Here is a 25606-nt window from a genome sequence, read left to right as displayed (position 1 = left end):
GTAGCACATAGGAAACGGTGTGTGGGTCCGATCGGAGGCTGCATATGAGCGATTTAGGAGGATGGATCCGGTGGATTTTTCTGGTACTACTGATCCATTCGTTGCTGAGGGATGGATTAGATCTTTTAGAGGTTATCTTTCGTTACATGGATAAGGTGGACGCCGACAAAGTTCGTTGTACCATCTACCTGCTGAAGGGCGACGCTTCTTTATGGTGGGAGGGAATAGATCGAGGGGTGGATCTCGTGACTCTGACATGGGAGGATTTTAAGAGGGTGTTCTGTGATAAATATTTCACTACCGACATTCGTTCGAGATTGAAGAGAGAGTTTATGAGTCTCCGCCAGGGGAATCGATCTGTTGCTGAGTTTGTGCAAAGGTTTAATAGGGGCTGTCATTTTGTGACCTTGATTGCTAATGATGCTGCAGAGAAGTTACGAAACTTCTTATATGGTTTGAGGCCAACTATCCGTCGAGATGTGATGCTGACTGACCCTATTGATTATACTACTGCTGTTTCTAAAGCATTTCGAGCCGAGCAATCTTTGAAGGATATTGATTGGGAGAAGTAGCGTAAGAAGAATCGTGCCCAGCAAGCTAGTCAGCCTAATAAGAAGCCATTTATAGGACCAACTAGGCAACCGGAACCGCCAAAACCACAAGGACAATCATCTAGAGAAAACGTCTCGAAGACTGCTGAGAAACCACTTTGCAAGGAGTGTGATTGCCATCACTATGGCAAGTGCATGTGGGGCACCTACAAGTGCATCAAGTACAGAGAAATGGGGCATAATGCTGGGGATTGCCCAAAGCTCAAGCAACCCACGACTGGAAGGGTCTATGTGATGCACGCTGAGCAAGCGGAGCCTGACACTATGTATATTACAGGTACTCCAACTATTCAAGAATTTGAAATTGCCTTATTCTTTAAATAATATGCATGAATGCTAGAATTGAATAGTGAGATTTAGAGTAAAAATCATGATATGGAATGATGATTCGGTAGGCTTGAATCGTTTATGTACTTGGAATGTTTGGGAATTAAGAAAACAAATTGGTGTTAGAGTCAAGGACAATATGTTAGACATAAATGTATAAAAAGGAAGATGTCATATTAGAGTGCGCAGCAGAAGTGTGGATTATTGAGATACTAGAATGATGAGTCCAAGCTTTTTTATTATCGAGGATAAGTGAATTTCGAGGACGAAATTTTATTGGGTCTTCTTAATATGATTAAAATTTTCTAAAAAATGATAGAGTTCAAATTATTTTACGAGACGAGCTCGATTTTATCCGGGAAGTCGGTTTTGGGCAAACAAGGAGTTTTTAAAAAATCAAAAATATTATTTTTGGAAAATAATTTTTATAAAATTTTATTTTACAATTAAATAGGTGTTATTGGGCCTAATTTACATATGATGAGTAGGCTCAATTGCTCCTGATTTGAAGGCCCAAAATCCAAGCCCATTATCATACAAATTAAAATCTATAAAAAGGAATCCTAGGTCTTTTTGTGCACTATTCAGCCGATAACTCACACACACAATAAAAACGCTAAAATTCGAAAAGTTGGAGAGGAGAAAACAAGGAGTTTTTCGTCCCCCGTTCGTTCTTCCTCGCACCCCATGCCAACGATCATATATTCGAGCGTTTTAAAATGCAAAGGCATGTTTCTAAATTTCCTTGACGCATCATTCAATCCATAATATCCATGTTTTGTTTATTTTTCATGAAAAATATTTGAGTTTAAATTGCTAAACGTTTTGACGATTACTTTTAAAGTGTTGAAAGTTTTTACGTATATATGAACGTGTTATGATTTCCAATGACTACGCTGTCAATTTAGGATGTTAAAGGCTAGGAAGGCGTCGTTTAAGGGATAATATGAGGGATGTACGATCATGGGAGGAGCTGTGCATGGTGGAAGGGTAGAACCTAGGGTTTTATGGGTTTGCATGAGTCCTAGGGCTCGGCTATGAGCGGTGGTGCACCAGGGCTCAGCCATGGATTGTCAGGGGTTCGGGGAAGGTTGTGTTGATGGGCTAGGAAGAGTCATAGGGTGGCTGGACACTTTTGCATGCATATGGAGGGCGAATCGCAAGATGAAGGGACTGTGCGTGTGGCTGGTATTGTTCGTGAGGGGCGTGTGGCTCGAGTGGGGCTGACCAGGCTTGTCCAAAAAGGTCTATGGGATGGTCCAGGGATGGCTAGGGGTGTGTGGAAGTCGGTGGTTGGAGATTATAAGGAGTCATAGCATGACTAGACTCTTAATTACGCATGGAAGGTCGCTGTTAGTATTGGTAGCGTGCGCCTGGGCTAGTCTTGTGGCTAGGGGCTGGTGCGCTGGGTTAGGCTAGGTCAGTCAGGGTCCAGGAAGCTCGGGTGAGGGGCTGGAACATTATGGTCCGGTGGTGGCTTGAGGAAATCGAGCCGTGGCTAGGTATGCATAGGCTAGGGTTCAAAATTTTGGTTGAGGAAAAGAAAGGGCTCGAACTATGTGTTAGAGTAGGTGTCCGTCGAGCCAAGTGTTGGCCGAGAGTTCATGTTAAAACTCTATGTATAAATAATCTATATTTTAATAATATTTGAAATTATTTTTTTGGCACATCTTTATCTATATACCCTTGCTAGTTGCATAGATAAAGTCCTTGAATATACAAATAGTAGAAAGAATATGAGATGCTCATATGATGAGTATCATAAAACTCATATTTGCAATACTGTACATTCTAAACAGTTCCTAGTTGATTCAGTCGCCGCTAAGAATGATATAGGCCGCTCGAGTTCGAGACTAGTATTTGCGATGTGAGTACCATGTTTCGTTAGTAGGGGACATTGTGATGTCCGAACATGCAGCTAGGTGCTCATTGTAGAGTGCACTGAACAACCCTCCATAAAAGACTTTCCAAGTGGTTCTCACTTATCGAGTGGAAACGTCCTAGTTTATGGTTGTACACCATTAGTCCTTATGACCCGGGACAGCATTGAGACTCTATATGCTAGCATTGCACTTTGACTTATTTACCGACTCATATGGGGTCATCAGGTGGCAAGGTTGGGTGTTTTGTCGAAACATATAGGAGTCGATGCATTGTATTCGGAGATTCACCGCTTACCTTCGGGTATGGATATCCTATGTGTATGTAGTTTGAAATCTCTGATCAGAGTATGGTGGTAATTATGAAAGGGGTTTCATAGATTACACCATCGATGCAACTACGACATGACAAATAGTATCGATTCTTTGACAGCACTCGATATACCAATAGTTGTCGAATCGGTCGGGATATATGAGTTGAAAGGACCGTACTGTACGCTAACCATAATTGAATGGTTCTTGCAGGCACTATCTTTTAAAACTGTTGTTAAAGGCCATGTGGTTAAAGGGTGTGCTCAAAGACAACGGTTTTTTTCCGTTGTTGTAGCTACAATATGCGACGGTTTTTGAAAACCGTCGCCTACAACATTAGCGACGGATTTATGTAATTAGCGACGGATTTATGTAAACTGTCGCTAGAAAACCGTCGCCTACAAATTTAGCGATGGAATTAAGAAACCGTCGCTAAAATTAGCGACAGTTTGTTCATGATTTCCGTCGCTAACTTTAACGACAGTTGGATCATGATTTCCGTCGCTAATATTTTCAGTAAAATAAAAAAAATTACTTTTAATAATTTAATTAATCTAAAAAAAACTTACAATTTGAATTGGCTAACAATATTCATGATATTAACTAACACTTAAAAATTTACCAAAAATTAAATTGAAAAAATTTACCCTAAATCGAAACTAAAATCATGTAAGAAGAAAAATTTTAAGTGTTGTAAAGTGGTAAAATCGTGTAAGAGAGAAAAATTTGAAGTGTTGTGAAGTGGGTGGAAGAAAATGGATTGGAAATGTGGTATTTAAAAAAATTTTGCGACGATTATTAGTAAAAATGTCGCTATTAGCGACGGTTTTAAGTATAACAGTCGTAGAATGTTGCATGGTGATGCAATTGGAAACTACCTCTTAGGAATTGTGATTGACTGATATTATTCGGGATCATGATTTGCTAATTGGACCATATGTACCTACTGAGGAAAGGAGTTTCCCGTTTTCACTAGAGGGTAGTGAAAAATTTCAAAACAGTGGGAGCGAAAATTTATGAAGTAAAAGTCCATACTTTATATCTTACTAAATATTTTAAAATAGTCATTAACATTTATCTGTTTTACTTTTCAGTACAAATTTGACAATGTCTTGGATTCGCAACCCATTATCTGCAATACTCGACAAACACATATTAACCGGAACTAATTACCTCAATTGGCTAAGAAATCTGAAAATCATCTTGAATTCGGAAAGGATAGCGTATACACTTACTGAGTCGCCCCTAGTTGAGGCTCCGACTAGCTGCGCTCCTGAGGAATTGCAGACTTACAAGGATTGGTATGACCATGACTTGCGAGCTAAGTGTTATATGTAGGCTTCTATGATTGATGAGCTGTAGAGGTGTTTTGAGGATGCAAAGAGTGCTGCTGCCTTTCATTTGCATCTCAAGGAGCTCTTTGGTGAGCAAACACGACCTCTTAGACATACTACCATCAAGGAGCTGATCACTTTACGCATGCGAGATGGGGCCTCGGTCCATAAGCATGGCCTAAAGTTGATTGGGCTTGTGGACAAGCTCGTTGGCATGGATCTTACATTGCCTTCGGAGTTGACCACCGACGTGTTGCTCTTGCTGCTGCCTAGCTCATTTGATCCTTTTGTGGTGAATTTCAACATGAACAATCTAAAGTCTACCTTTGAGAAGTTGGTGAATATACTTGTTACGTTTGAAGCCACCATCAAGAAAGAGAAGTCGGTTCTTTATGTGGGCTCTTCATCTGGCACGAAGGCTGGTCCACATGGGAAGGGAAAGAAGTGTTCTTTCCAACGTCCCAAGAATAATGTGCCCTTGAAAAGGCAAGCTCCGAATCCCGTTGTGGCAGCCACACCAGTAAAGTCTGACAAGACTGCTGATGTTTGTCATCACTGCAAGAAGCCTGGACATTGGAGGCGTAACTGCAGAGAATATCGTACCCATAAGGGTTCTGGAAATGGTATGTTCTATATTGAAGTAAACATTTCAATTAACTCTACTTCTTGGGTATTGAATACCGGCTGTGGCTCACATCTCTGTAATGATTGGCAGGTGATGGGAAGAAATAGGAGACTTAGGGAAGGTTAGACCTTCTTAAGGATGGGCAATGGAGCAAGAGTTGCTGCTAAGACCGTAAGAGATGTTTACTTGCTTTTGAACAATGATTTTAAGTTGATTTTAAGATATGTTTTGTTTGTACCTGATTTGGTGAAAAACATTGTTTCCATTTCAATGCCTGATAAATATGGATATTCTTGTTTATTTAGCAAAGGTGTTTGCAACATTTACAAGAATGGATGTTTGATTGGTACCAAAGATGTGGGGCCCTTAGCTCCTAATCGTTATTACAATACACTTTGATTAGGGTTAACTAATTACAGCGGAAAACGAGTTTAAAATTTCTTTACAATGAGCCCAAATCATTTTATTTGAATACTAAAAATATTATTTCATCTCACATCATAAACACACCCACACGTAATCAACACCAATCACATACAAACAACTCATATCCTCGGGACATGCCCCGATATATAGATACATATACATATATACTGGGAACAAGACAAAACATAAAACCTCAGCCCAAGCTGTGGCTCCCTCCAGAAGTACCCTCTCCGGTCTCCTGATATCCTGGAGTACCTGCCATTGTCCACACACAAAGACAACAACAGCCCCCCTTGGGGGTGAGCAAAGCTCCGTATGGAACAACCAATCATATATACCACAGATATCTAAACAATGATATATGGTATGCAATGCATGTATGTCGTGGAGGTATCAGGTCAAATGCCCATCCACTGAGCACATGTCAGAATCAATCGAATCGCTATCAAATCAATGCTCGAGCTGGCACACCGGCCAATATGGGATACTCGTATGATAGCGTCGGCAAAGCGCCATCAAATCCCAAATCTCATATCCAATCATATGGGGCCACAATTGTCTATGCTTTACGGGTCATATAATACCGGCATAGCGATTGTGTTCACAAACCCCGGAATCCAATCAAATCATATTAGGGTATTCAAGGATCATAGCTCGACGTGCATTTCATGTATCGATGTATGCATAAAATGATTTGTGTTAACAAAACATTTATTTTATACATGGATATCTCAATCTCAATATCATGTATGCCACCTCAATCAACAAATAAGGCATATATACACATAATCTCATTCCAATCAATCAAATCAATTCGACATATATCATATAATACAGATACCTGTCGTATGTTACCCGGTCGCAACATACCTCAATTCTTCGTTTCCAGTTGATGTAGCCTGAACATATTGCTATTACACTTTATCTACATCAATAACATACTCATTCCAATCAATAACATACTCCAAACTCATTAATATGAGTTTCAAATATCATTTGAAACTTCACAAATTCATATCAAATCAAATTCATATCATAATTCAATTCCGACTTCGAATACAAGTGTCTTGTCGGTAATTTTACTAAATATCAGAAATTCAACTTTAAATACATGCTATTCCAGCACTTTGATATTTAGAGCTGCTGGAACTAGAAGAAAATTACCTCAGTCAGAAGGCCTCGACGCGAAGATCACAAATATATAATTTGTTTTGCGTTTAGACAGCGTTTCGAAGTCAATTCGGACGGAAGAAAATCGAGTTCTCTCGTTTCTCTCTCTCGAACCTACGGTTAGAATGTAAGAAAAGAAGAAGAAAACTCATTCTTATCATCACCGCTTCGGCGCTTAGGCGGTAGAATTCTCGCGCCCGAGCGCGAGACATTCTGCCCCCGAGTCATATTTGTGCCGCGCTCGGGCGGTCAAAAGTTACCGCTCGGGCGCGGAACTTTCTGCCCGAACACACACCTCGTATCTCCTGGCGCTCAGGCGGTCATTTTCTACCGCCCGGGCGCCACATGTTCTGTACAAATGTTAACTTTTGTACTATATTGGCGTCCGGCTTCTCCACTCGAGCTCTTACAACGTCAATTCATATTCAATATTCATTTCTCAATTTCATTGTCATAATATACATCAAATGTATAATCACATGTCAAATTACTGAATTATCGATAATCATATAGGATTTACGATAATACGATACATGGTCCTTACATTTCTCCCCCTCTTAAAAGATTTCGTCCTCGAAATCTCAAACATCTCTATATATATAACATTGGCAAACATACATATGTCACCAGTTATAGTACATATCAAAACTAAAATCAGTAAAAGGATCAGAATACATCGAATACAATGGAACAGATGGACTAGCATCAAATAAATGGGGATATGATTGTCGCATTTTGCTTTCCAATTCCCACGTCGACTCTTCAACACCATGCCGTGTCCATTGCACTCGAACTAGAGGAATCGATTTATTTCTCAATATCTTTTCCTTTCGATCCATAATAAGAACAGGTTGTTCGACATAGGAAAGAGAAGGATCAAGTTCCACCCCATCAGGTGCAAGTACATGTGATGGATCCGGTTCATATTTCTTCAGCATAAAACATGAAACACATCATGAATGGCAGATAGAGCTGGTGGCAATGCCAATCGATACGCAAGATCACCAACTCGATCTAGAATCTCGTATGGACCAACATAACGAGGAGATAGTTTCCCTCGCATGCCAAATCGAACAGTGCCTCTAAAGGGAGATATTTTCAAAAACACCCTGTCACCTTTCTGGAATTCCAAGGGTCGTCTTCGTTTATTCGCATAACTTGTTTGACGATCCTGAGCAGCTTTCATCCGCTGCCGAATTAACTGAACCTTATCATTCATTTCCTGTATCATTTCAGGTCCATTCAATTGTCTCTCACCAATCTCATCCCAGAATAACGGTGATCTACATCGTCTCCCATATAGAGCTTCAAACGGTGTCATACCGATACTCGTCTGAAAGCTATTATTATAAGAAAATTCAACCAATGGTAAGGCATCCTGCCATCCCATTCTGAAGTCCATCACAATAGCACGCAACATATCCTCTGAAGTTTGAATCGTACGCTCGGTCTGGCCATCAGTTTGAGGATGATAAGCAGTACTCATAGCCAAACGCGTACCCATCGCTTCCTGAAAACTACCCCAGAATTTAGAAGCAAATCTGGGATCACGATCAGATACAATCGAGACTGGCACACCATGCAGTCTCACAACCTTCTCAATGTATAAACGGGCCATTCTCTTATAAGGATAAGTCCGCTCATACGAAATAAAATGCGCAGATTTGGAAAGCCGATCAATAATCACCCAAATAGCATCACAGCCCTTGGGCGAACGAGGTAAATGAGTCACAAAATCCATAGCGATATGTTCCCAATTCCATTTCGGGATTTCAAGACTATGGAGCAATCCTCCCGGTTTCATTCTCTCGGCTTTCACTTGCTGGCAGACCAAACATTTAGAAATAAACTCGGAAATGTCATTCTTCATACGTTTCCACCAGAATTGAGGTCTCAATGTCAAATACATATTTCGACCTCCAGGGTGAACATTGTATTTACTACAATGTGCTTCTCGAAGAAGGGCAGATTTCAAATCAGAATCATCAGGAACTACCAGCCGACCATTAAGTCGTAAAGAACCATCAGAAGAAATCTGGAATCCAGACTGATGTCCAGCAGATACCAGTTCTTTCGACTTTTGGATCTGAGCATCGCTTCGTTGGGCCTTTCGTATCTTCGATATTAAATTCAGCTCAATTTGCAATGCTGAGACAGTGACAGAATTCCAATTCGAGTGAAAAGTCCAGCCAGAAGTACAAATATCCTCGTGTACTTTGGCGACACTGACAGAAGCTAAAACAGAATCATAAACTTTCCGACTCAGGGCATCCGCAGTAATATTCACCGATCCAGGGTGATATTGAATCTCACAATCAAAATCCTTCAGGAGATCCATCCACCTGCGTTGCCTCATATTCAAATCAGAATGAGAAAAGAGATATTTCAAACTTTTATGGTCCGAATAAATAACAAACTTTTCTCCGTACAAATAATGGCGCCAAATCTTCAATGCAAACAAAATGGCAGCCAATTCGAGATCATGAACAGGATAACGTGTTTCATGAGATTTCAATTGACGAGATGCATAAGCAACCACTTTGCCATGTTGCATCAGAACACAGCCCAAACCTTTACCAGACGCATCTGTACAAACCACAAATCCTCCGGTACCTGAGGGAATAGTAAGCACAGGTGTTGTGGTCAATCTCGTCTTCAATTCAAGAAAACTAGCTTCACATTCATCTGACCAAATGAATCGCTGATTCTTCTGTGTCAGTTGAGTAATAGGTTTAGCTATCTTCGAAAATCCTTCAATAAAACGTCGATAATATCCAGCTAAACCCATGAAGCTACGGATCTCAGGAACATTCGTAGGTCTTGGCCAATTCAATACAGCTTCGACCTTCACAGGATCAACAGATATGCCATGTATCGAAATGACGTGGCCCAGAAATACCACTTTGTCCATACAGAATTCACATTTGGACAATTTGGCATATAAATGACTAGTACGAAGAGTTTGAAGCTCAGTCTCAAATGTTCTGCATGCTCCTTTTTCGATTTCTAATACACAAGAATATCATCAATAAATACAATAACGAATCGGTCAAGATAATCTCGGAAGGCACGATTCATTAGATCCATAAAAATAGCAGGAGCATTCGTGAGACCAAAAGGCATAACCAGAAATTCATAGTGGCCATAACTCGTACGAAAAGCAGTTTTTGGGCACATCTTCGTCTCGAACACGTACTTGATGATACCCAGAACAAAGATCAATCTTCGAGTATACAGAAGTACCCTAAAGTTGATCAAATAAATCATCAATACGAGGAAGTGGGTACTTGTTCTTCACAGTAGCCCGATTCAATTGCCTATAATCAATACACATTCGAATCGTACCATCTTTCTTTCGAACAAATAAAACTGGAGCTCCCCAAGGCGATACACTCGGTCGAATATATCCCTTATCGAGAAGATCCTGTAATTGTTCTTTCAATTCTTTAAGTTCCAATGGTGCCATGCGATAGGGAGCTTTCGAAATAGGCGCAGTTCCCGGTACAAGATCAATACTAAACTCTACTTCTCGATGAGGAGGAAAATCAGGAATCTCATCAGGAAATACAACCGGGAATTCTTTCGCAACAGGAATCTCAGATAAAGAAGACTCCTTCTTCGAAATATCAATAGCGTAGATAAGATAACCCTCATCTCCGCTAATCAACAATCGGGACATTTCCAAAGAAGATACCAATGGAATTTTGGCTTGGGAACCCTTGCCATAAAAATTCCACTTGGGTCCATCAATCGGTCGAAATCGAACCACTCTATGACAACAATCAACAGTAGCTCGATTTGTTGTCAAGACATCCATGCCAACAATACAATCAAAGTCATGCATTGGGAGGACAATCAAATTCAGAAATACCACATTATCCTCATATATCAATACACAATTATGCACAACTCTTTCAGACAAAATAATCTTCCCTGCTGGCGTGGCTATCGACAAAATATCATACAACGGGGTACATTCAATATCATGAGATGCAACAAATGCATGAGATATGAATGAATGAGATGCTCCTGTATCAAATAAAACACGTGCAGGATAATCGCAAAGCGTGCAAATACCTGCAATCACGCCTCCAGGAGCTTCTCTCGCCTGATCCTCAGTCATGGCGTACACTCTCACTTGGGAAAGAACTTGGGAACTCTGACCACCCGGTCCTCGATATCGTGGGACTTTCGACTGCTGAAATGATGGAACAGGAACAGCAGGTCTCGTCATACCAAGGCCACCTCTAAATCCTGGCTGGGGTTGAGCAGAAGTCGTACCCCTGTTCGGACACACTCGAGAGAAATGGCCTTCCTGCCCACACTGATAACAAGTACCAAACATACCTCGACACTGCTCGATAGTATGTTTACCTCCACAATGACTACAGTAGGGTGCAATCACAGGACTCCCTCTCTGTGATCCACTAGAGCTCGAAGAAGACGAAGAAACAGAACCAGTCTTCTTGAACTTCTTACCTCTCGGCCTCAAAGTAGGCTGCTGAGCTGACACCGGAGGTGGAGGGGTATACTGTGGACCTCCTCTCCTAAGTCCAGTCTCGGCTGCCTTGGCTCGTTCAACTGCCTCTGCGTAGATGGTAGGCAATCCAGAAACAACATAAGTATACATAGAAGGATGTAAACCATTTACAAACCTGTTATATTTTGCCCTCGCATTCCAAGCTACGTGAGGTGCATACTTCAGTAAAGTAGAAAACTTCGAAGCATACTCTGCAACAGACATCGTTCCCTGCTGCAGATTATTAAATTCATTCTCTTGAGCAGTATAATAGGAAGGAGGGGAATACTGCTCCAAAAACTGGGCCTTGAAGACATCCCAAGTGACTTCAATCCCGGCCTCTTTCAATCCAATCTCAGCGGCTTCCCACCAAGATTTAGCTCGGTCTTTCAGCTGATACAAAGCAAGTTTCAGTCTCCGAGCCTTGGAATATTCCACAATATTAAACAACTGCTCGATATCCTTCAGCCAGGCCTCAGCTCTTTCAGCACTCTCAATGCCAAAGAACCTCGGTGGTTTCAGATCCTGGAATCGAGCCATCACAACATCCATGGACAACCCTTCAAATTGCCCAACAATCCTCTCAGTACTACTACTCGCAGTCTCATTTGTGTGATCCATCTACAAATCAATTGATGAATATCACAAATCAATATCAATCTCATAATCTCATCATCTCATATCATCAATCTCATCAAATACTTACTCGAATCAAATCACATAAGAGCAAGTAATACAAATAATTCAATCACATACGCACAATTCATTTGTGCCTATTCAAGTTTACACAAGACTCAATCGAGCATTCCCAGCTATGCTCTAATACCATACTGTGTGGGGCCCTTAGCTCCTAATCGTTATTACAATGCACTTTGATTAGGGTTAACTAATTACAGCGGAAAACGAGTTTAAAATTTCTTTACAATGAGCCCAAATCATTTTATTTGAATACTAAAAATATTATTTCATCTCACATCATAAACACACCCACACGTAATCAACACCAATCACATACAAACAACTCATATCCTCGGGATATGCCCCGGTATATAGATACATATACATATATACTGGGAACAAGACAAAACATAAAACCTCAGCCCAAGCTGTGGCTCCCTCCAGAAGTACCCTCTCCGGTCTCCTGATATCCTGGAGTACCTGCCATTGTCCACACACAAGGACAACAACAGCCCCCCTTGGGGGTGAGCAAAGCTCTGTATGGAACAATTAATCATATATACCACAGATATCTAAACAATGATATATGGTATGCAATGCATGTATGTCGTGGAGGTATCAGGTCAAATGCCCATCCACTGAGCACATGTCAGAATCAATCGAATCGCTATCAAATCAATGCTCGAGCTGGCACACCGGCCAATATGGGATACTCGTATGATAGCGTCGGCAAAGCGCCATCAAATCCCAAATCTCATATCCAATCATATGGGGCCACAATTGCCTATGCTTTACGGGTCATATAATACCGGCATAGTGATTGTGTTCACAAACCCCGTAATCCAATCAAATCATATCAGGGTATTCAAGGATCATAGCTCAACGTGCATGTCATGTATCGATGTATGAATAAAATGATGTGTGTTAAAAAAACATTTATTTTATACATGGATATCTCAATCTCAATGTCATGTATGCCACCTCAATCAACAAATAAGGCATATAGACACATAATATCATTCCAATCAATCCGACATATATCATATAATACAGATACCTGTCGTATGTTACCCGGTCGCAACATACCTCAATTCTTCGTTTCCAGTTGATGTAGCCTGAACATATTGCTATTACACTTTATCTACATCAATAACATACTCATTCCAATCAATAACATACTCCAAACTCATTAATATGAGTTTCAAATATCATTTGAAACTTCAAAAATTCATATCAAATCAAATTCATATCATAATTCAATTCCGACTTCGAATACAAGTTTCTTGTCGGTTATTTTACTACATATCAGAAATTCAACTTTAAATACATGCTATTCCAGCACTTTGATATTTAGAGCTGCTGAAACTAGAAGAAAATTACCTCAGTCAGAAGCCCTCGACGCGAAGATCACAAATATATAATTTGTTTTGCGTTTAGACAGTGTTTCGAAGTCAATTCGGACGGAAGAAAATCGAGTTCTCTCATTTCTCTCTCTCGAACCTACGGTTAGAATGTAAGAAAAGAAGAAGAAAACTCATTCTTATCATCACCGCTTTCGGCGCTCGGGCGGTAGAATTCTCGCGCCCGAGCGCGAGACATTCTACCCCCGAGTCATATTTGTGCCGCGCTTGGGCGGTCAAAAGTTACCGCTCGGGCGCGGAACTTTCTGCCCGAACACACACCTCATATCTCCTGGCGTTCGGGCGGTCATTTTCTACCGCTCGGGCGCCACATGTTCTGTACAAATGTTAACTTTTGTACTATATTGTCGTCCGGCTTCTCCACTCGAGCTCTTACAACGTCAATTCATATTCAATATTCATTTCTCAATTTCATTGTCATAATATACAGTCAAATGTATAATCACATGTCAAATTCCTGAATTATCGATAATCATATAGGATTTACGATAATACGATACACGGTCCGTACAGAAGAACTTGAAAACGATCTCTATAACTTAAAATTGAAAGATATTCCACTAAACAACGTCCAAGCAATAACAACAACAAACAAGCGAAAGCAAGATACTCTTAATATGGCACAATTATGGCATGCTCGATTAGGACATATTTCCCTAAGAAGGATGAACAAGCTAGTAGGAGTGAGCATGTTTGATATGTCTGATATTAATTCTCTCCCAACTTGTGAATCTTGTCTAAAAGAAAAGATGACCAAATTCTCTTTAAGGGACATGTGGAGGGTGTGACACCTTTGACTCAATCAAATGAAGATATAACTTTTATGCGGAAGCTTAACTAAAATTTGAGAAAATATGCATTTTAAAAAAATTTCGGCAGAGTTTACTTATAATTTAAACACATCAACCTAACACAAACAAAGCTATTTAAACCAACAATCCAACTTAACCATTAAAATAATACACAAAATAAACCATAAGCATTTAGTAAAAGAGATATTATCCATCTAAAATTTTATACAATCCTCCATACATAATTAAAGTTTTAATAAAAGGTATCATTTACATGTATATCAAAATATATCTTGTTTCTATTCAAAATCTTTAAACATTGCAAAGAGCATTCATCTCCAAAATTTGGCATATATACTTTCCATCTGCAGCGACAGCTCCGCCAAAACTAATCTTTAGAACCAGCATCCCATAAACATAATTTGAATGAGTTTATAAAACTCAGCGTTTTACCCCTAGACGTAAAATTTCTCGATTTTGACTTTTTCTTGCTTTCAATTACTCTAGACCATCCCAAATAATTATTAAGCTTAACTAAAATTTCTCATATTTTTATTTAGCTTAAATTCAAGGCTTTTTATTTAATTCGTAGTGCGTTTTAATCCCGAATTAATTTCAAACTTTATTATAAAATTTCAAAATTTTAAACATTGACTTTTTACATTTAATTTACCCTCGTGAACCATGATTCGGCCATCGAACCATCTTAGGAAGCCCTCGAACCAACTTTTGTTTTCATCGAGCCAAGCCCGAGCCACCTTGAGCCAACTTCTGGCCAGACCTTCCCCGGACCCTATTGAACCCACTGGACCAATAGGACTTAGCCCAAACCCGCGCAGAAGCCACCTGCGCAAGACATGTGCTGCTGCCGAGAAGCCCTACAACTCTAGGACTCTTCGAAACCCAGCTAGGACCTTAACCATCAAGCCAACACCGAGCCTAGCCTCTCGTGAACCCTCTCAGGACCCTAACACACCTGACCCCAGCCGCGAGCCCTTCCTGCACACAGCTGTTTCTCAGGTGGCTTTGGGAAGAGTCCTAGTTCGCTTGGACTCTTCCCTAGCCGACTAGCTTGAGTCCTAGCATGGCTAGGACTCCTCTACAGACCCAACCACGTACCAGCCCAGCCCAGCCCTGCTCAAGCCTTGGCTGAGCCATGCACCGTGGTGCCCCCTTAACCGATCACTTGACATCAAACGTGCAATATTGGTTCAAGCTTGTTCTAGTTTTGTGTGGCTTCAATACCGTGCATCCTAAGACCCTTAAAATTGTGTAAAAACGTTCCATCTTGGTCCCCTAACATGGCAGCCCCTTGGTGAAAACATATATCAATTTTTTGGAACAAAAATCATACATTAAACACATGGTTATGCATAAAAACGAAAATAATAAAAAGGGAATCATGTTTTTCATGCAAACAATAATCAAACACATATTAGGGTGTGATAGATGAGAAAATAGAGAATTATGGCATGCCTTTGCATAGATTACGCATGAAAATACGTAGAGATGCAAAGAACGAAGATGAACGACCTTGGCTGTATTTTTCCCACAAAACCGATGTTTTTCCTTTCTCGAATTCTCGTGTGTGCGTGAGTTTTGATGGAGGAAAAGAGTTGTGTGGTTTAGGGGGAAGGGGGCTGGGTGAATAGAGTACGGGGTGCCGTGGGCTTCTTTCATAATGTCTTTTCTCAGTGAATAACCACTAGGAACCCACAATCTGTCGTGATATCGAACTATGCCATCCTTGACAGAATACAATCTCAGACCCCTGGACTCATCCCTCAGCCTCCACTTCTACAACTGCTCATCAGAAGACTGACATGCTCTAATCATGTCCCTCAGCGTCGACTGTACTTTCAGGGTAGAAAGATTAGGAGCATGGCCCATGTCATACATTACAAGCTTGAATATCTAAATATGTGCCTACAATGGCCTCTGTACTAACAACCGAGCAATCCCTGCATTCTTCCTACTTAACGCTTCTGCGAACACATTAGCCTTCCTAGGGTGGTAGATAATGTCGTAGTCATAGTCTTTCACCAACTCTAACCATCTCTGTTATCTCATATTCAGCTTCTTCTGGTTGAAGAAGTACTTCAACTCTTGTGATCTGGGAAAAAATTCCACTTCTCCCCATACAGATAGTGTCTCCAAATCTTCAGAGCGAATACTACTGCTGCTATCTCGAGTTCATGAGTCGGATAATTCTTCTCATGAACCTTCACCTGTCTAGATGCATAGACTATCACTCTATCTTGCTGCATCAGAACTGCGCCCAAACCAAGTTTCGAAGCAGTCCGTGTATACCACACACTCCCCTTTCCTTTATGGCATCACTAGAACTAGTGCTGAAGTCAATGCTTGTTTCAGCTTCTCAAAGCTCTCCTGGCACTCTGGTCCCCAAATGAATTTGGCATTTTTCTTTGTCAAGGCGGCCACGGGTACCGCAATAGAAGAAAAGCCCTGAATAAACTTCTTGTACCCAGCTAGACCCAAGAAACTGCGGATCTCTGTCACACTCTTAGGCACTTGCAAATCTTTGACTGCCTCAACCTTGCTGGGATAAACCTCGACTCCATCCCTGGAAATAATGAGGCCTAAGAATGCCACTCTGTCGAGCCGGAACTCGCACTTGCTGAACTTGCCGACTGTGCTCCTCTCTTCTCTTCGAATTGATCAGTATATCATCTATAAATACGGCTGAAATACACGATTCATGAGATCCATTAAGATCGCTGGCGCGTTGGTCAATCTGAAGGGCATTACCATAAACTCGTAGTGCTCATAACGCGTCCTGAAATCCGTCTTGTGAACATCTGCCTCCCTCACCTTCAGCTGGTGATATCATGAACGAAGATCTATCTTCGAGAACATTGATGCTTCTTGCAACTGATCAAAGAAGTCCTCGATTCTAGGCAGGAGATACTTATTCTTGACGGTGACTCTGTGCAGCTCTCTGTAATCAATACAGAGTCGCATACTGTCATCCTTCTTCACAAACAGTACCAGTGCGCCCAATGAAGAAAATCTTGGGCTAATAAAACCCTTTTCTAGCAAGTCATGGATCTGATCTTTCAATTCTTTCAACAATGCAGGTGCTAAAGGATAGGGTGCCTTAGAAATTGGCACTGTACCCAGCATCAGTTCAATAGAAAAATCCACCTCTCTGTCTGGTGGGATGCCAGAAACGTCCTCAGGAAAGATGCTAGGAAAATCTCTTACAATCTCGACATCCTCTAGTTTCTGACCAACTGGCTCAGATACCGACACATTACTCGTCAGAAATTCTTGGCAACCTCTCTTAATAAGTTTCCTCGCGTATATACAAGAAATGATGTGCAGCATCTGCTTGTTCCTTGCTGCCTCAAAAACAAAAGACTTCTCGCTGGGCGTTCGAACATATATTGACCTCTGCCTGAAATCTATCGAATCTCCATTCGACGAAAGCCAGTCCAAGCCCAATGATGTCAAACTCAGGCATCGGTAGCACAATCAGATCTGCCTGAACAATATTTTTTTGCAAACGAAGCTCCAAATTCTTCACTATCCTTGAAGTAAACATCTGATCAACAGATGGAATCGAAACTCTGAAACCCAAATTCATGGCCTCCGGTACAATTCCCAATCACTTGACAACTCTTGGATATAAATGAATGTGTAGCTTCCAAATCTGACAGTGCATATGTAACGTCCAAAAGCCAACCTACGTAAACCACATTCATGCAAATGATTTAAATTGCTTACTTGTTTTATTTATAAATGCTTACATGATGCATACTATATTTTTAAAGGTATGATTGCATGATTAAATGATTAGACTGCATGATTTTACAAAAACTGTAGATTTTACCCGAATAATAAATAATAGACCGAGGAAAAGAGACCAGGGACGACCAAGATAAAATAAATATTTTCAAGGCTAATTAATATGATTAAATATGATTAATTTTTTCTAAAAATGGTAGAGTTCAAATTATTTTACGAGATGAGCTCGATCTTATCCGAGAAGCTAGTTTTGGGCAAATGAGAGACTTATAAAATATCAAAAGTATTATTTTTGAAAACTAATTTTTATAAACTTTTATTTTTTTCAATTAAATAGGTGTTATTGAGCATAATTTACCTAGGATAAGTAGGCTCAATAGCTCCTAAACTCAAAGGCCCAAAACATAAGCCCATTAACATGCAAATTAAAATCTATAAAAAAAATAATTCCTAGGCATTTTGAGAGCTATCAGCCAAAAAAACTTCACACACTTTAGACACCACAATTCGAAAATTTTGAGGAGGAGAAAACAAGGAGTCTTCGTCGCCCGTTCGTTCTTCTTCGCACCCTACGCCGACGATCATATATTTGAGCGTTCTAAAACGCAAAGGCACGTTTTTAAACTTCTTTGACGCAACATTCAAATCATATTATGTATTTTTTATGTATTTTTGCATGAAATATTGGAGTTCAAATTGCTTATTGTTTTGTCAATTATTTTCAAAGTTTTGAAGATTTTTATTTAAATATGAAGGTGTTATGTTTTCCAACGTGTATGATGCCAATATAAGACGTTTAAGGGATGGAACAAATGTCGTTTAGGCACGAGACGAGGGCTGGACAAGAGCTAGATGGGGTCGTGCATGGCTGATGGTTAGAGGCTAGGGTTTTCATGGGACATGGGTATGTAGGATCTCGGATAAGGGAAGAGGGGCGTGCGGCTCGACCACGACTTGGGCAAGGGGTCGTGATGGACATGACTAAGGGCTAGGAAGAGTCCTAGCAGGGCTAGAATCAAAGGGCGCTCGGTAGGGAAGAGTCCACAACCGCATGGACTCTTCCCATGCATGCGTCGGGCTGGTGCTGAGGGTAGGGCTCGCGATGGGTCTAAACTGGTCTAGTAGGTTCTAGGGAGGATGGTCAAGGGTTGGGACAGAGGCTGGTTGATGCGACTTTGATTGTTGAAATCCACTCTTGGTATTTTAATAAAGTTAACATTAATGAATTATTGAAATCCACTTAATAAAATGGTTCCAATATATTAAATAATCATATTTATATTATGTTATATATTATTATCTTATAAGTATATAGACCAAAACTTATAAATGTTGTCAAGTATTTATTGTGCTATATATATATTTGTACACACTAAATCAAGGTTCCCACTTTAAATGGTTGTTAAAACCAAACAAACATTTAAATGGTATAAAAAAATTAATATTATGATATATTCATTTATAATAAATCAAAGCATCTATTTTAAATAGTTGGTAATACCAAACTAAAATTTAAATGGCTCCAAGAATTTAGAGAAACATATAGCAACAATAAATCAAAACTCCCACTTATAAGTAGGGTATAAGAATGCTTAAAGAAATAAATATAACATAAACAATAAATAATAATTAAATAATATAAAACATAGATTCTTGCCTTTTAGTAACCTTATTATCATGCTAAAAGTTTCATCTTTTCATCTCAACTTTTGAAAGTTAGCTACTCATTATTCAAAGTGTAAAACTTTGAATATGAAATTAACATGCTAATTATATTTAAATGAAAAAATAAAGGAAATACAAAGAGAGAAATATTATGAACTCAAAGGTTTATTCATAAAATGAGGGATATCTCAATACATTACAATGCACCCCTATTTATAGCCAAACTTGGGGAGACTACCACAAATAAAATATTATTTTTTTACACATGAGTCATCATTGGTGTTCCAAGAAATTATGTCCTCATACACATCACTTTTGAAAATCTTTCCATCCGAATTTTCTTTTCCACATATAACAAAACATATAGATAATTGAGTTGTTTGAATTGTTGTATTTTTTTTAACATTTTGACCAAGTAATTTGCGAGATATGGTCAAAATGCTAGAGCATGGTAAAACTGTCACTCCTTTGGTAACTTTATTTGTTGCTTAATTTGATCCCAATTGTGAGAAGATTTTTATCTCATGCTTGTCACCAATATTGTAGATATTAACATCAACTTTCTACAGGTCAGATAATCATCTTAATCTCATATGCAACGCCAAGGTTATTCTTGTTTTATCAGACCAGTAAAAATAGTAAAAACTAATAATTACACAACAATTTATTTTTTATACAATTTATTATAAAACATATAATATTTAAACATTTAATAAAACAAAAAATATAAATTTATATTATAAAATATTTAATTAATGTACAATTTTTATGTTTATCACACCCCCCAACCAGCTTATTGTTAGTCCATAGCAATATAAGCGTTAATAGCAATACAAAACATATTGATTAATTTGTAATCGGAACTATCCAATTGTTTAAATTAAATTTAAAAACTGTCAAAGTTATATCAAGAACATCATAATTATGAAACAATCTGAGCTGATCAATTCAAAGCTTATTTTCAGGTAATTAAATGTACATGGCCTTCAGAAATTCCTAGTAAGAGTCTCAACTCCATATCCTCACAGGTTAATAAATGTTTCATTTCATGAGAACAATTTCTCTCATGGAGTTGGAATACAGATAAATGCTCAGGAAAATGGTTTACAAAATGCAGACAGACAAACAAGCCAAATTAATCAAAAGATAGTAAATCCATTGATTCAAAATCTAGTTATTCTTATTTTCCTGATCTTTTTTATATATATAACATCACGGAATCAGACTAAGTTTATTCTTTTTGACCACATGTTTATTTAATTTTTACAATATATTTCTCTCTTTCTATTTTTCTTCTTTTTTTCTTCTTTTTTTATGAGAGATAAATGGGTCGTAGCATATAACTTTTAAAATTACATAGATCTTTAATATCTTTCTTTTTTTTCATGAAATATCTATTTTTTTCCTTCAAAATAAGAACTCAAGATCTTATTAATAGATAGCTTCTCTGATGATCAATAAAGGCTCGAAAGCTGTTTTCTCTGTCTTCTCCACTCACTCACAAAATATGTGTGAGTTTAAAATTTTAGGCACTCTTATAAGGTATATCTTGGGCCATATAATTTAATACATGATCTTATTACAATGGTTAGTCACTCAGAAAGATTTCATAAATCATATTTTCGTAGTGATCCGAATATTAAAATTGACTTTTTTTTTCAAAAAAAAAATTTAAACATCCTTAGATAGATTATTATATTTTCTAATTTAAACATTTCAAACATGTAATGTATGATATTTTTGCAAAAATTACTAAGATACAAACAATAAACATGGTTTATTTTAAAATAATATATTTTTAGATTTTTTTTATAAATTTGTTTTCCTCCCAATCAGAATATGACATTGTCCCTAATGTCAAAATAACTATTAATAAAGAGTACATAATGAAAGAGAAATCACCTGAAATTTTATTGATGATAACAAACTGAAACAAACGCAAACCAATCCACGAATTTTGAATCAATTATCCAACTTTCTTTTCTTACTGCTTGATTGCGACCAATTGATCTTTTTTATCATCGGATCAGGCTTATAAACAAAAGCTTTCAAATCATCAATTAATTGGTCAGTAGTCAAAGCAGAGATAAGGGTCCTTCGTGAATTTTCTGAAATAAAATTCTGTTCCACAGCTTTATGAAGAAATGTCAACAAACTGTCATAATAATTATTGATATTTAACAAGTCCACATGTTTATTATGGATATTAAGTTGTGCCCAAGAAACAGTGTGAAAAATTTATTCTAATGTACCAAAACCACCTGGTAGTACGATAAAAACATCAGAATTTTCAATCATTTTGGTGATTCATTCATACATAGAAGAAACTTTTAATTACTCCACAATCGTAACACCAGTAATATTTTCTTCAGCTAAAGCTGTAGGAATAATACCCAAAACCTAACTACCTCCAAGATGAGCAAATGTGAAAACATATCTCATTAACTCAATATTACCTCCCCCATATATCAAGTGAATTTTTTTCTCAGCCAATATCTTTACAAGATTATTCACTGCTTCTACAAACACTTCATTTTTTCCAGGACTCGACCCACAAAATACACAAATATTTTTCAATGTTTGTGCAGAGGATCCAACCATATTTTTACTTTCTTTTTGGTATGCGAATATAGAGAAAAAGATGAGAGATTTTATCGGGGTAATATGTTATCATGACAAAACTATGGGTCACAGCTGTAAGCAGAATAAACAGTAAAAACAATAATGACCCACATGCATATAGACAGTAGTGTGATTTTGGCTCACAATTTTCCTCTGGTTTTTTATGTCCAAAAACGGCTTCAACGCCTTCTATGAGTCGAGGATAAGCTTTCCATCCAATTTTCTTATAAATTGGCAAACAGAGTCTTTTTTAGTGGAATTCCTAAGACTATGATGACGCTCATCTTGGAATTGTTTCATAAACGGAGAAGTTCAATATGCACGTGTCCACTAGAATATGTCTCAAGAGTCAATAAGATGTTATCTAAAGACTCCTTACTTAGCTCATTCTTAATGAATCCAATTTTATCTTCTATGTTATTGGAAACACATCCCAAAGATCTGCATCGTTTGTCACAAGTCCATCTTGCAGACTTATGACAAACCCCTAACCTTTTGGCCCTTCGTTTTTTTCGCATAAGTGATTTTTCCTAATCCAGGCAAATACCAAATGAGGAATGATTGTGGAACTTTTCCTCCTAATCGGACCTTAGCTTCTATTACAAGAAGAATATCTTCTAGAATTCTTTTTTGCATTAGCAATCTCAATCTTTCAGACCTACCTGCATAAATTTTTCTTAGATCATTTTCAGAAATAGAGGAAAAATATTTACAAATTTTTGAGAGAATTTCATCCATTTTGAAAAGAAAAGAAGTGATTTTTTTTTATTTTTGTATCAGCAATTGTGAAAAACTGATTTAACCGACTATTAAAGTCACAGAGTACCGTTATCCGCCATTTAACCGGGAAAATAAAAATATTAATGAAACCTCAAATAAAAACAAACAAAATTAAATACAACACAAAAAAATCAAGGATTGGAAACGGAAATAAACTTTTCTTGAAAGATTTCATTTTCTAAAAATGGTTTAACCCTTTGTCCATTTACTTCAAAAATATCACCATTTTTAGGATTTTAAATTTCCACAACTCCATAAGGATACACATGCTTTACAACATATGGGCCTATCCATCTTGATCGTAGTTTTCCTGGAAATATGTGAAGTTGAGAATTATAAAGCAAAACTTTTTTACCAATTTCAAAAGATTTTCTAAGAATTGTTTTATCATGAAATGATTTGATTTTTGCTTTATAAATAATTGAATTCTCATACGCGTCATTTTTGAGTTCATCAAGTTCATTAAATTGCAATTTGCGCAATTTGTTGGCATCATCCATGCTAGAATTAAAAGTTTTGATCGCCCAATAAGTTTTATGTTCCAATTCCACAGGTAAATGACAATGTTTTCCGTAAACCAACCTATATGGAGACATATTCAATGATGTTTTAAAAGCTGTTCAATATGCCCAAAGTGCATCATTAAGTCGCATGGACCAATCTTTTCTATTTGGGTTAACAGTTTTTCCCAAAATTTGCTTGATCTTCCTATTAGCTAATTCAACTTGTCCATTTTTTTGAGGATGATAAAGAGTAGTTACTTTGTGAGTAATTCCATATTTTTCATTAATGAAGCAAATGGTTTATTAACAAAGTGAGTTCTCCCATCACTTATCATGGCTAGAAGAATTCCAAATCTACTAAAAATATTTTCTTTCAAAAATCTGATGACAATTTTATGATCATTTGTTCGACATGGAATTGTCTCTATCTATTTGGAAACCTAATCAACTGCAACTAAAATATACAAGTATCCAAACGACGGTGGAAAAGGTCCCATAAAATCAATTCTCCAACAGTCAAAGATTTCAATTTCAATTTCAATGATAGGATTCAAAGGCATCATGTTTTTTTGGGGATCAATATAGAGTTTAGAGGGGGGTGAATAAACTCGTTCCTTTGTTGGACATTTTTGCAAAGGGTGCTAGAATCCTGTTAGAGATTATAGCTTATCTTGTTCGAATGTATAACCAGCAGATAACAATAATAAGTGCGGAAACGATCTGATGGTATGGGGTGAAAACAATAAAAAAGTAGGCAATAGAACAGTGGTTGTTTCTGGAAGTTCGAAGATAAAATCTTCTACGTCTCCCCTTCTTCTGTTTCCAGAAGATATCACTAAAAGACTTTGGTTATTAAAGTACAACACTTGTACACACCCACTTCAGTAGGGCTTATCTTTTGCCTACTGAAACTCTTAGTTTATCAACATGATGTAAATGACTACAACAAAGTTCTGGAAAAGACTCTTTTCTAGATTAAAAACTCTTCTCAATAAGATATAAAAAAGTGTTTAGCTTGAAGAGATTAAGAAACAGCAGCACAATATGATCTCAAAAGATCGGAAATTTAGAATAAAGTTTGTACTACTTTTCTGTATGTTGAGCTTGAAGATAAGTAGTAGTTGATGTTAGCTCAAACTAGCGTTGGAATAATCGTTGCGTTGATAATAATAATGTTGTTTTCTATAAAGGATTGACCTCTATATAGATAGAAAACTTGAGTCTAACGTCTATAATCAAAAACAGCTTCGGAGACTCCTGAGTAAAATCAGCTTTATCACCTAAAAAGGTATTGCAGAAAGCTTCAGAGTAATCAGTCTTGTTTCATACCAAAACTAGTAAGGAGCGTTAAATGTCTTTGTACAGTATTAATGGTGCAATAAATGCTAGTACTAGGTAAAGTAACGATAACATTTAAGACTGTAACGATCAAGTAAAAGACGTCAAGTTCTGATAAGTTATGCTTCTGTTTTTCTAAATTCTGATTCTTCTCTTATAAGTCGAGTTCTGCTTCTGCTATTTATAAGCCGAGTTCTGCTTCTGTCAATTTATATTGTCTTCTGATTTAGCTATTACGGCCTACTGATTTTGACTCTCATCACAACAATTAAATTAAGTCTAACAATTTCCCCCTTTGTGGTGATGCCAAAACCTAGATGTTAGTAAATATGAAGAACAACAATTATAACAAGAAGCAGATAGCAATCATTAGCAAAATAATCGATAAGTAAATATGCAGTAAAACAGAGTTCAAAAGGGTTCAATCATCAGTGCCGATGTCTCTGAACATTGTTTCCTCATCTTGTATCTTGATTTCTGAAGGAGGATTCTTCATGATGCCTCCATTTCTACCTTCTTCATTCCTGCCTTCTGCTTCCCCCTTTTTGGCATCACTGGCCTGAATTCGAGAAAGTAAATCATCCATCCGGCCAGTAAGAGAAATAATGCGATGATTCAGCATCTCCAGAACAGGTGCTTGATTCGAGACTCGTTCATTAAGATCATGAATAGATTGAGATTGAGACTCAATCTTAGCATCAATAGTTTCAAGCCTCGAATCCATAGCTTCAACTTTGGTGGAGACTGAGTGAATAGTTGATTCATGATCATAGACATTCTTAATGATATCATCTTGTCCAATCAAGATGTTCCCCATACTAGAGAGAACAGTCTGT

Source organism: Primulina tabacum, chromosome 4, assembly GCF_025594145.1.
Source record: "Primulina tabacum isolate GXHZ01 chromosome 4, ASM2559414v2, whole genome shotgun sequence".
NCBI lineage: Eukaryota > Viridiplantae > Streptophyta > Magnoliopsida > Lamiales > Gesneriaceae > Primulina > Primulina tabacum.
The sequence above is the reverse complement of the archived record's forward strand: the minus strand, read 5'-3'. Positions refer to the sequence as shown.